Genomic DNA, 10,598 nt, shown 5'->3' on the forward strand with positions numbered 1-10,598 from the left:
TAAGTGCAGACATGTCTACTGGTGACTGAGGACGGTGTACTGAAGAATATTGAATCAGTATTTAAGTCGATTGTAGACTAATAATTACGGCTATTATAATTCTTACTTTTTCTGTCACGATAGTAGTACCTCCACGGAAGTGTTGTACAAGTACGCCACTAACATTCATTTTCACCCTGTGTAACAGGTCAATTATCGATTTGTGTACGTGTGGAAGCAAAACGGATAGTATATACCGAAAGGCATAGTCCACTTTGTTGTGCAGTTGCGACCATGGAGAAGACATGAATTATTGTTCGTGGGTAGACTGATGCAGAAGAAATAACCAACACATTGATGTGTGTACGTATAAAGGTACCACATATAAAAATATCTGCATTGTTAACTTCCACACCCTGTACATTCCTGAGCTACTCCTCGAACCAACATTTTACAGTCGTAATTTTTTACTGTGATTTCATATAATTACAAATGGCATTCCCATTGTGAAGAGACGAGCCATCTGTCTCTTGTTCTAATCTATATAAAATGCACTACCTAGGGTGCTTAGCTTGGACCTGTTCTGTCATCTAATAAATCAATGGCCACTTGGCCTAACTGCTAAATCAGATTCTACCTGACCAGTTATTACATCACTGGCCTCTTCGCACAACTCTCGCAGGGACAGGTACTGTCCAAAACATTGCTAACTGAGATGATGTGTTGTCGTGAACATTACACTGAATGAAATATATATATATATATATATATATATATATAAGTGTGTGTGTGTGTCTGTCTGTGTGTGTGTGTGTGTGTGTGTGTGTGTGTGTGTGTGTGTGTGTGTGTGTGTGTGTGCGTGTGTGGGTGTGTGTGTGGGTGTGTGACATTTGTTAGACTGCTACTCATGCTACTCATCTATCAGATGTAGCACTGGCCACTCATAGGTGAAGTAATACTGTTCCTTCATCAACTGCTGTGTCCTAGACGCTGGCGCTTCCTGCGTCCATAATTACTACTCACTGACTCTATAAATGTTTACTACGTCCCATTTCTGACCATTTATACCATCCTTAAGTGACTTTTGCTACTTGGAACTGTGTACACACGACACTCTTCACTGTTTCTGGAATATTCAATCTACGTGTGGTAATATCCATGTGTTAGCAAAATCCAGAGAGGACTTTTCATTGTCATGAGTTTGGTGTCGACCCTCGACTCATTTGCCGTGGTGACAAGTGTCACCCATGTGTTGTGGCTAAAGCAGGTTTTCAAATGAAGGTGTTACCGTTTACAAGTGCTCTGGTTCTCCCCGTCGTTGTCGCGTCTGCCGGTACAGACCCATGGGTGTCTGCCAAGAAGTTCCGTTCAGCTACACAGTACCTACATCATCAACAACAGAAAGGACTGATCCCAGTGAAACAACTGAGTGAGCTGTGGAGACAACATCAGAGGGGACAACTTCTTCGGCCGGCACTGTGGCCGAGCGGTTCTAGGCGCTTCAGTTTGGAACTGCGCGACCGCAACGGTCGCAGGTTCGAATCCTGCCTCGGGCATGGATGTGTGTGATGCCCTTAGGTTAGTTAGGTTTAAGTAGTTCTAAGTTCTAGGTGACTGATGGCATCAGAAGTTAAGTCCCATAGTGCTCAGAGCCATTTTAACAACTTCTTCAACCACAACAAGTGCATCGGCTTCAGTAGAATAAGAAACAACAGTTGCTGACACAGCAACATATGGTTCAGTCACAACTGCTGAAACTGATTCTTCCACATCAGAGGAGACAAACGTGTCAACCCCAACTGCGTCGTAATGCTATCGCATTGGGTAACATAAGTTAGCACCACGACTTACGCCATCGCTTTATGCGTCACTCTAAACACGCAAAACGTGGGGCACACGGAGAAAATGTGAAAAATGAAGAACATGGCTCTTTTGACAGATAACGTATTTCACAAGCGGTGTAACAAGAATGGTTCAACCAAATTTTAACTAACCGTACTAATAATCTTTTACTTTTACGTGGATGAACTGAAACCTTGCAATTAGAAAGACGTAAAACACTAATAATAGGTTGGTTGATGCAGATATTGCACTGCAGAAGTGAATGCATAGCATGATGCTACGATAACAATTTAAAGAACCCAGTCAAACTCATTCATGTCACTATATTACTAATCATGCACTAAACAATAATGATAGCAGTACATACACAACCATGGAAATAATAAATCTATCAGTCTACTGCAATTGCTGAAATCGATGTTTGTGAAGCAACATTACGTTATGGTGCCAGACTTTAAATAACAACCAAGGTAAATTTAGGAAAATGAGGTGTAACCAAGCCTATTCAAAATTGTAGCTCTCTGCAACATATTCAGGTTTCAAAGTCCTTAACTTGAACGAAAACCTGTCATCCGGGTGAAGTACTTTACAAAAGATCGTCGAACTTACGTAGACTGTTGCAATGTTGATGTGGACTTTGCGTGTTTGATTGGCATTTCCATGACCTAATTATATCTCGTAATCCAGGACAGTAAATTCCTTCTTCCCGCATTAATATATCTCCTCCGCAATCACGACAAGCCCGGTTTTTCATCCAGATAAAAAATTTCCATACCACTGAACTTCAAGCAACACGTATCATCACAGTGCCAGCCGCCCACAGAATACTACTCCACACCGGAACGGTAAAGAAGTTTATGTCTAGGTAGTGCAGTTCTCTTACAGCTATAATGAAATGTTTTACATGTTTTAGTATTTTATTATGCATTCTGCTGTTCTGAAAAGTTTAACTTTTGAGGGACCTGATGACAGAAATATTGCATTTTTCCATAAATGCGAACCAAGGAACACTTACCTCCAGAAGATGTGCGTCAGATGGATATGTAGTGAACATGATGGTTTATGAGACTCTACTAACTGTAATCATCAAACATAACATCTAACGCCTGTTACACTATAAAAAGTCTGTTAAGTCGTTCTTACTATTAAAATGCCTTATAACTTACCAGCTGATAAATGCTCCTGTCAGATAAAAAAAAAGCCCCTATACTCTTCTTTAATAGAAGAGTGTTGTCAATCGCCAAAGATTCACAGCAATATTTTCTTGTCTGCTGTGAAATGAGGAGAAACTGAACGAAATACGTTCACTTTTAGAAATGTAGAGAAACGCAAACAATACGCACACTTTCAGCGCCAGCAAGATGTTTAACACTAAGTTTTGTATTTATATAGGTTCTGTAGGTATCATGACGTTGCTCTAAATGGCATATTATGTCCAACAGTGACTTGTTAACGACCTGAATTGCAAAGCTAATTAAGAATGAATTTATATCTTTACTAGGTGAAAAATACTTTATATACAAAAAGCCTTTACCAACATTGCTATTTCTAGCATACCTGATGTCTAAATAACAATGCATCACAAGTCTGAGTAAACAATATAATTGTGTGGTCGTTGAAAATTTGTGCAACTGGGTATGCTTCAGGGAAAAGCTGCAACCAGTTTTGAATTTGTGTATAATTATTCTAACCGGCCGCGGTGGTCAAGCGGTTCTAGGCGCTCAGTCAGGAAACGCGCGACTGCTACGATCGCAGGTTCGAATCCTGCCTCGGGCATGGATGTGTGTGATGTCCTTAGGTTAGTTAGGTTGAAGTAGTTGTATGTTCTAGGGGGCTTACGACCACAGATGTTGAGTTCCATAGTGCTCAGAGCCATTTGAACCATGTTTGTATAATTATTCTAATTTCGGAAATTATATTAGAAAGTTTACATAATACACAGTATCGAGACGACATGGTTTATGTACAAAGGTGATAATGGCAGTTTCACCAAATGGAGAGTCACGAACAACGCACTGAACGATCTCGATAAAAATATGTAGTTTACTAAAATTGATGAATTGTATTAAGTTTAAGTAACCTGATTAAGTGACTTGTCATGAATACTACGGAATATTGAAAAATACTGATCTTCATTACGTGAAATATCTAATGACGGGATGATAAAAGAAAATGTATAAGCAGTGATTCAGAATCGCAACTTTATTCAAAGGATAACGTCAGCAAAGAAGAAGGTTCGACTTTAATAGTGGAATAAATTACAATAGAACACCTACATGCTCGATCGTTCGACCGGCAGATAAATCACGAAACATTTCAGAAAAAAAGCTTGAAAAAAACCAAAGTTCCTAAGGTTATTGGTGTCAGAAACATAAATCTTAAATAAGAAATGCCGTAATGTATAAATAGTTCTAGTATCATGGTTGCGTATTTATTACATACAACAAGAAGTCAATGGCACGAGTAGGTACTGGTCTCACTGTAGTCACTGAGCAAGGTGGCGCAGTGGTTGGCACAATGGACTTGCACTCGCGACGACGTCGGTTCAAATCCGCTCTCGGCCATCTTCCTTCCGATGTTCCGTGATTTCTCTAAATCGCCTCAGGCCAATGCAGGGTAGGTTCCTACGAAAGGGTACGGCCGACATCTTTCCCCATCCTTCCCTACTCTGATGGGTCCGATGACCTAGCTGTTTGGTTCCCTCCCCCAAATCACTTCAGTCTGCTAGGCTCAAGACGTAGGAACAAGATGAGTGTTCTAAAGAGCGTCCGATACATTTATGAGCTGTTATAAAAAAAAAGTGGACAATTACGTCGATAAACATGCAGCCTACGAAACCTCTCCTGAATGCAGCCAGTTATTACAGAGTTATAAGAAAGCGAATAAGTATGTCAATTTTTTTTTGTATGGAAATATTACACTGTTAACAGTACTTTTGACATTCTGTAGCCTTCTGTTTATATCACTTTATATGTTCAGCCAAAAACTTCTCTTACATACAATAGATATAGTATTGTGTTGTCTTCGATTACATAACAAGTAGGATGGAATACGGGCCACAGAAGTTCAAGTTGTTTGTTCGTCGGATTACAATCTAGTGAATATACATGAGTGCAGTCCATATTTGAGTCTGAGAAAAAAGTGTATATATAAATTTTTTATTACATCTAGCTGTGGTTGAGGCACATCTTTCAATGTAGCGTTCTTACAAATAAGTGTAGTTTTACGCAAGATGTGCTGCCAGAGGTAGGGTTATTTTTAACCTTGGATTAATATTTTCACTCTTACACCGTCTTTGGATCATGTTTAGCTGAAAACGAAAGAAAAACTGCGAACAGGGCTTTCAGACTTTCATGTCAATGGTTATTTAAGAAGAGTTTCGTTCTTAGGTGTACTTGCTTAAGTTTCACATTTGATCATCCACACATACGTTTTATTGCTACTACAGTAGAAAGTTTATTTTCTAGCGCAATACATATACAGACATCAATGTCATTACATTGTAAGCAGAATAATATACATATTAGCTTTATGATTAGTTTGTAAATGCGAATTCGTTATAGTCATAAAAATTATACAGACACTGAAGAGCCAAAATATGTCTTCCTGCTTAACAGCCTGTTTGTCAATCTCTGGAAAGAAAAACATCACTGATTCTGGGTATCAGAGGTCCGAGAGTTTGTTGCTAGGTTTGTGTAGGTACATCTACATCTACATGTACATCTACGTGATTACTCTGCAATTTACATTTAAGTGCTTGGCAGAGGGTTCATCGAACCACAATCATACTATCTCCCTGCCATTCCACTCCCGAACAGCTTATTTTGTTTTGATGATCATTTCTACCTATGTAGGTTGGGCTCAACAAAATATTTTCGCATTCGGAAGAGAAAGTTGGTGACTGAAATTTCGTAAATAGATCTCGCCGCGACGAAAAACGTCATTGCTTTAATGACTTCCATCCCAAGTCGCGTATCATATCTGCCACACTCTCTCCCCTATTACGTGATAATACAAAACTAGCTGCCCTTTTTTGCACCCTTTCGATGTCCTCCGTCAATTCCACCTGGTAAGGATCCCACACCGCGCAGCAATATTTTATCAGAGGACGATCGAGTGTAGTGTAAGCTGTCTCTTTAGTGGACTTGTTGCATCTTCTAAGTGTCCTGCCAATGAAACGCAACCTTTGGCTCGCCTTCCCCACAATATTACCTATGTGGTCTTTCCAACTGAAGTTGTTCGTAATTTTTACACCCAGGTATTTAGTTGAATTGACAGTCTTGAGAATTGTAGTATTTATCGAGTAATCGAATTCCAGCGGATTTCTTTTGGAACTCATGTGGATCACTTCCCACTTTTCGTTATTTAGCGTCAAATGCCACCTGCCACACCATACAGCAATCTTTTCTAAATCGCTTTGCAACTGATACTGGTCTTCGGATGACCTTACTAGACGGTAAATTACAGCATCATCTGCGAACAACCTAAGAGAACTGCTCAGATTGTCACCCAGGTCGTTTATATAGATCAGGAACAGCAGAGGTTTCAGGACGCTTTCCTGGGGAACACATTGATATCACTTCAGTTTTACTCGATGATTTGCCGTCTATTACTACGAACTGCGACCTCCCTGACAGGAAATCACGAATCCAGTCGCACAACTGAGACGATACCCCATAGGCCGGCAGCTTGATTAGAAGTCGCTTGTGAGGAACGGTGTCAAAAGCTTTCCGGAAATCTAGAAATACGAAATCAACTAGAGATCCCCTGTCGATAGCGGCCATTACTTCGTGCGAATAAAGAGCTAGCTGCGTTGCACAAGAACAATGATCTCTGAAACCATGCTGATTACGTATCAATAGATCGTTCCCTTGGAGGTGATTCATAATGTTTGAATACAGTATATGCTCCAAAACCCCACTGCAAACCGACGTCAATGATATAGTTCTGTAGTTCGATGGATTACTCCTACTACCCTTCTTAAACACTGGTGCGACCTGCGCAATTTTCAAATTTGCAGGTACAGATCTATCGGTGAGCGAGCGGTTGTATGTGATTGCTAAGTAGGGAACTATTGTATCAGCGTAATCTGAAATGAACCTAATCGGTATACAATCAGGACCTGAAGGCTTGCCCATACCAAGCGATTTGAGTTGCTTCGCAACCCCTAAGGTATCTACTTCTAAAAAACTCATGCTAGCAGCTGTTCGTGTTTCAAATTCTGGAATATTCCATTCGTCTTCCCTGGTGAAGGAATTTCGGAAAACTGCGTTCAATAACTCCGCTTTAGCGGCACAGACGTCGGTAACAGTACCATCGGCACTGCGCAGCGAAGGTATTGACTGCGTCTTGCCGCTTGAGTACTTTACATGCGACCAGGAATTTCTTCGGATTTCCTACCAAATTTCGAGACAATGTTTCGTTGTGGAACCTATTAAAGGCATCTCGCATTGAAGTCCGTGCCAAATTTCGCGCGTCTGTAAATTTTAGCCTACCTTCGGGATTTCGCGTTCTTCTGAACTTCGCATGCTTTTTCCGTTGCCTCTGCAACAGCGTTCGTACCTGTTTTGTGCACCATGGGGGATCAGTTCCATCTCTTACAAATTTATGAGGTATGAATCTCTCAATTGCTGTTGCTACTATATCTTTGAATTTGAGCCACATCTCGTCTACATTTCCATAGTCAGTTCGGAAGGAATGGAGATTGTCTCTTAGAAAGGCTTCTAGTGACACTTTATCCGCTTTTTTAAATAAAATTATTTTGCGTTTCTTTCTGGTGGATTTGGAAGAAATAGGTGATCACTAATCCCTGTATCAGTCATGATGCTCTCTATTAGCTCTGGATTGTTTGTGGCTAAGAGGTCAAGTGTGTTTTCGCAACCATTTACAATTCGCGTGGGTTCGTGGACTAACTGGTCGAAATAAATATCGGAGAAAGCATTTAGGACAATCTCGGAAGATGTTTTCTGCCTACCACCGGTTTTGAACAAGTATTTTTGCCAACATATCGAAGGAAGTTTGAAGTCCCCACCAACTATAACCGTATGAGTGGGGTATCTGTTTGTTACGAGACTCAAATTTTCTCTGAACTGTTCAGAAACTATATCATCGGAGTCTGGGGGACGGTAGAAGGAGCCTATTATTAACTTAGTTCGACTGTTAAGAATAACCTCCACCCATACCAATTCGCACAGAGTTCCTACTTCGACTTCACTACAAGACAAACCACTACTGACAGACACAAACACTCCACCACCAATTGTGCCTAATCTATCTATCCTAAACACCGTCTGAGACTTCGTAAAAATTTCCGCATAACTTATTTCAGGCTATAGCCAGCTTTCTGTACCTATAACGATTTCAGCTTCTGTGCTTTCTATTAGCGCTTGAAGCTCAGGGACTTTCCCACCACAACTACAACAATTTACAACTACAATTCCGACTGTTGTTTGATCCAAGCACGTCCTGTATTTGCCATTCACCCTTTGAGATTGCAGCCCACCCCGTACTTTCCCGAGGCCTTCTAACCTAAAAAACCGTCCAGTCCACGCCACACAGCCTCCGCCACCCTTGTAGCCACCAGCTACGTGTAGTGAACTCCTGACCTATTCAGCAGAACCCGAAACCCTACCACGCTATGGAGCAAGTCAAGGAATCTGCAATCTACACGGTCACAAAACCGTCTGAGCCTCTGATTCAGACCCTCCACCCAGCTCTGCACCAAAGGTCCGCAGTCTGTTCTGTCAACGATGCTGCAGATCGTGCACTCAGCCTTCATCTCGTAAGCAAGACCGGCAGCTTTCACCAAATCAGATAGCCGCTGTAATCCAGAGAGAATTTCCTCAGATCCAAAGCGACATACATCATTAGTCACGACGTGTGCCACCACCTGCAGCTGGCTGCACCCTGTGCTCTTCATGGCATCCGGAAGCACCCTTTCCACATCAGGAATGACTCCACCCGGAATGCACACAGGATTACTTCCCATCCTTAGCAGCCATATCCCGAAGGGGTCCCATTACGCGCCTGACATTGGAGCTCCCAACTACCAATAAGCCCACCCTCTGTGATTGCTCAGCCCCACTGCGGGCAGCAACCGGGGCAACCACAGCGGCAGACCGACCTGGGGACAGATAGGACGAGGTTGACATGCCCGTGATACCCAAGTCCGGCTTCCCACAGTGGTGCCTGTTGGCAACAGCCTCAAGCTGCAGGACCTAAGTCAGCGCCACCTGCAGCTGTGAGCCAAGCGATGCCAGCTCAGCCCTCATCCGAACACTGCAATCACAGTCCCTGTCCATTCTAATCGCTGTTGAACACAGTTACTGAAACACGAGTCCGTGCCTAGATAACGCAAGGGAAACACACAAAGAATGTATGAACTAACGTATATATATATATATATATATATATATATATATATATATATATATATATATATATATATATAAGGCTGGTCCTTAAAACTACAAAGAACGAAGCTCGCCTAGCTTGAAGTGGGAAACGAGATGGAGCTATGGTTGGCCCACTAGGTGGCGCTGCCATAGGTCAAACGATATCAACTGTGTTTTTTTGAATAGGAACCCCCATTTTTATTATACATATATAAAAGCAGTACTTACGTTCAAAGAACCAAGGTGAATTTATTAGTTCACATGCAACACCATGATAAACACAATTTACTCACCTTTGGGCCATGCCGTGTGGCTCCCACAGGTGACAGCAACACCACAGGTCTGAGTCTGGCAAGCGAGATGTTAAAATTTGTAAATAGAGTCCTAGCATGAATGTGTTAATCCCAGAATGAATGCACTGAATAAAATCTTCTGCCAAGTCGCCAGGTACCTTCAATAGTGAATGCTGTATTCGCCTGATAAACATAGGCATGGAGAGTGTGCAGGTTGTGTGTGTCTGCTTCAGACCTTCCTCAAAAGGTATCGGAGTCCAAGTGGTTTTGCCATGAGATTGGGCGCCGAGTGTCATTATGGTGCAGCTTCTAGCGACTCTCTTACATAAGCTGGCCTTGCAGTGTAGTTTGGATTTAAAACGGTTTTATTTACAAGACCTGCAATATCTTCTTCTCCCAAATCGCCAATTATCCTATCTCATATACTTTGTTGACAATGTTGTTTACCGTAATGTCGGATGATTTTTACAGTACAATACAGTAAATACCTTCCTACTTGACGATTTGTATTTCAGATTTGTTATGAGGAAGTTTCTGACTTTATGAAAATATGAGAAAGGAGTAGGGTTTCAGAGGACAGAAGAGAGATAGAGTGTGAATTAGGGCGTCGTCAGAGACTGGATAATCCGTTGCTAATAGCTACTATTAATTGTATACCGTCATTCCGATTATTTCCGATAATAGCAGCAGTCAGGGTTACATGGTTCCCCAAACTGACCTAGTACCAAACTGGGGCTTAGGTTTGATAGAAAACCCTATGTATTTAGTTTGAGGAGAAGGTCCCATAAATGAAATTGCGATCTGTCAACTGAAATAGCACTTTAAGCGAATTAACAAGGCAAGATGTGCTGCTGTTTACGAAATAGTGATTTCAGATGGCGTTCTAGTTGCATTTTTCTATCTGAACTCTCTGATTGGCATTATTTTGGTTCTCCTACCTTTTACGACCCTGTAACTAATGCCCTTGGTGTGTATATTCATCGTAAACAAAATTTTCTCTTTTCTAACGAATTCTTTTTCATGTAAATTTGTATTTTGTTGCTGGATAATATCTTTCATCAAACGGTCGTATTCTTTCTGTGGCACTTCG

This window comes from Schistocerca serialis, chromosome 9 (assembly GCF_023864345.2).
Source record: "Schistocerca serialis cubense isolate TAMUIC-IGC-003099 chromosome 9, iqSchSeri2.2, whole genome shotgun sequence".
Classification (NCBI taxonomy): Eukaryota; Metazoa; Arthropoda; class Insecta; order Orthoptera; family Acrididae; genus Schistocerca; species Schistocerca serialis.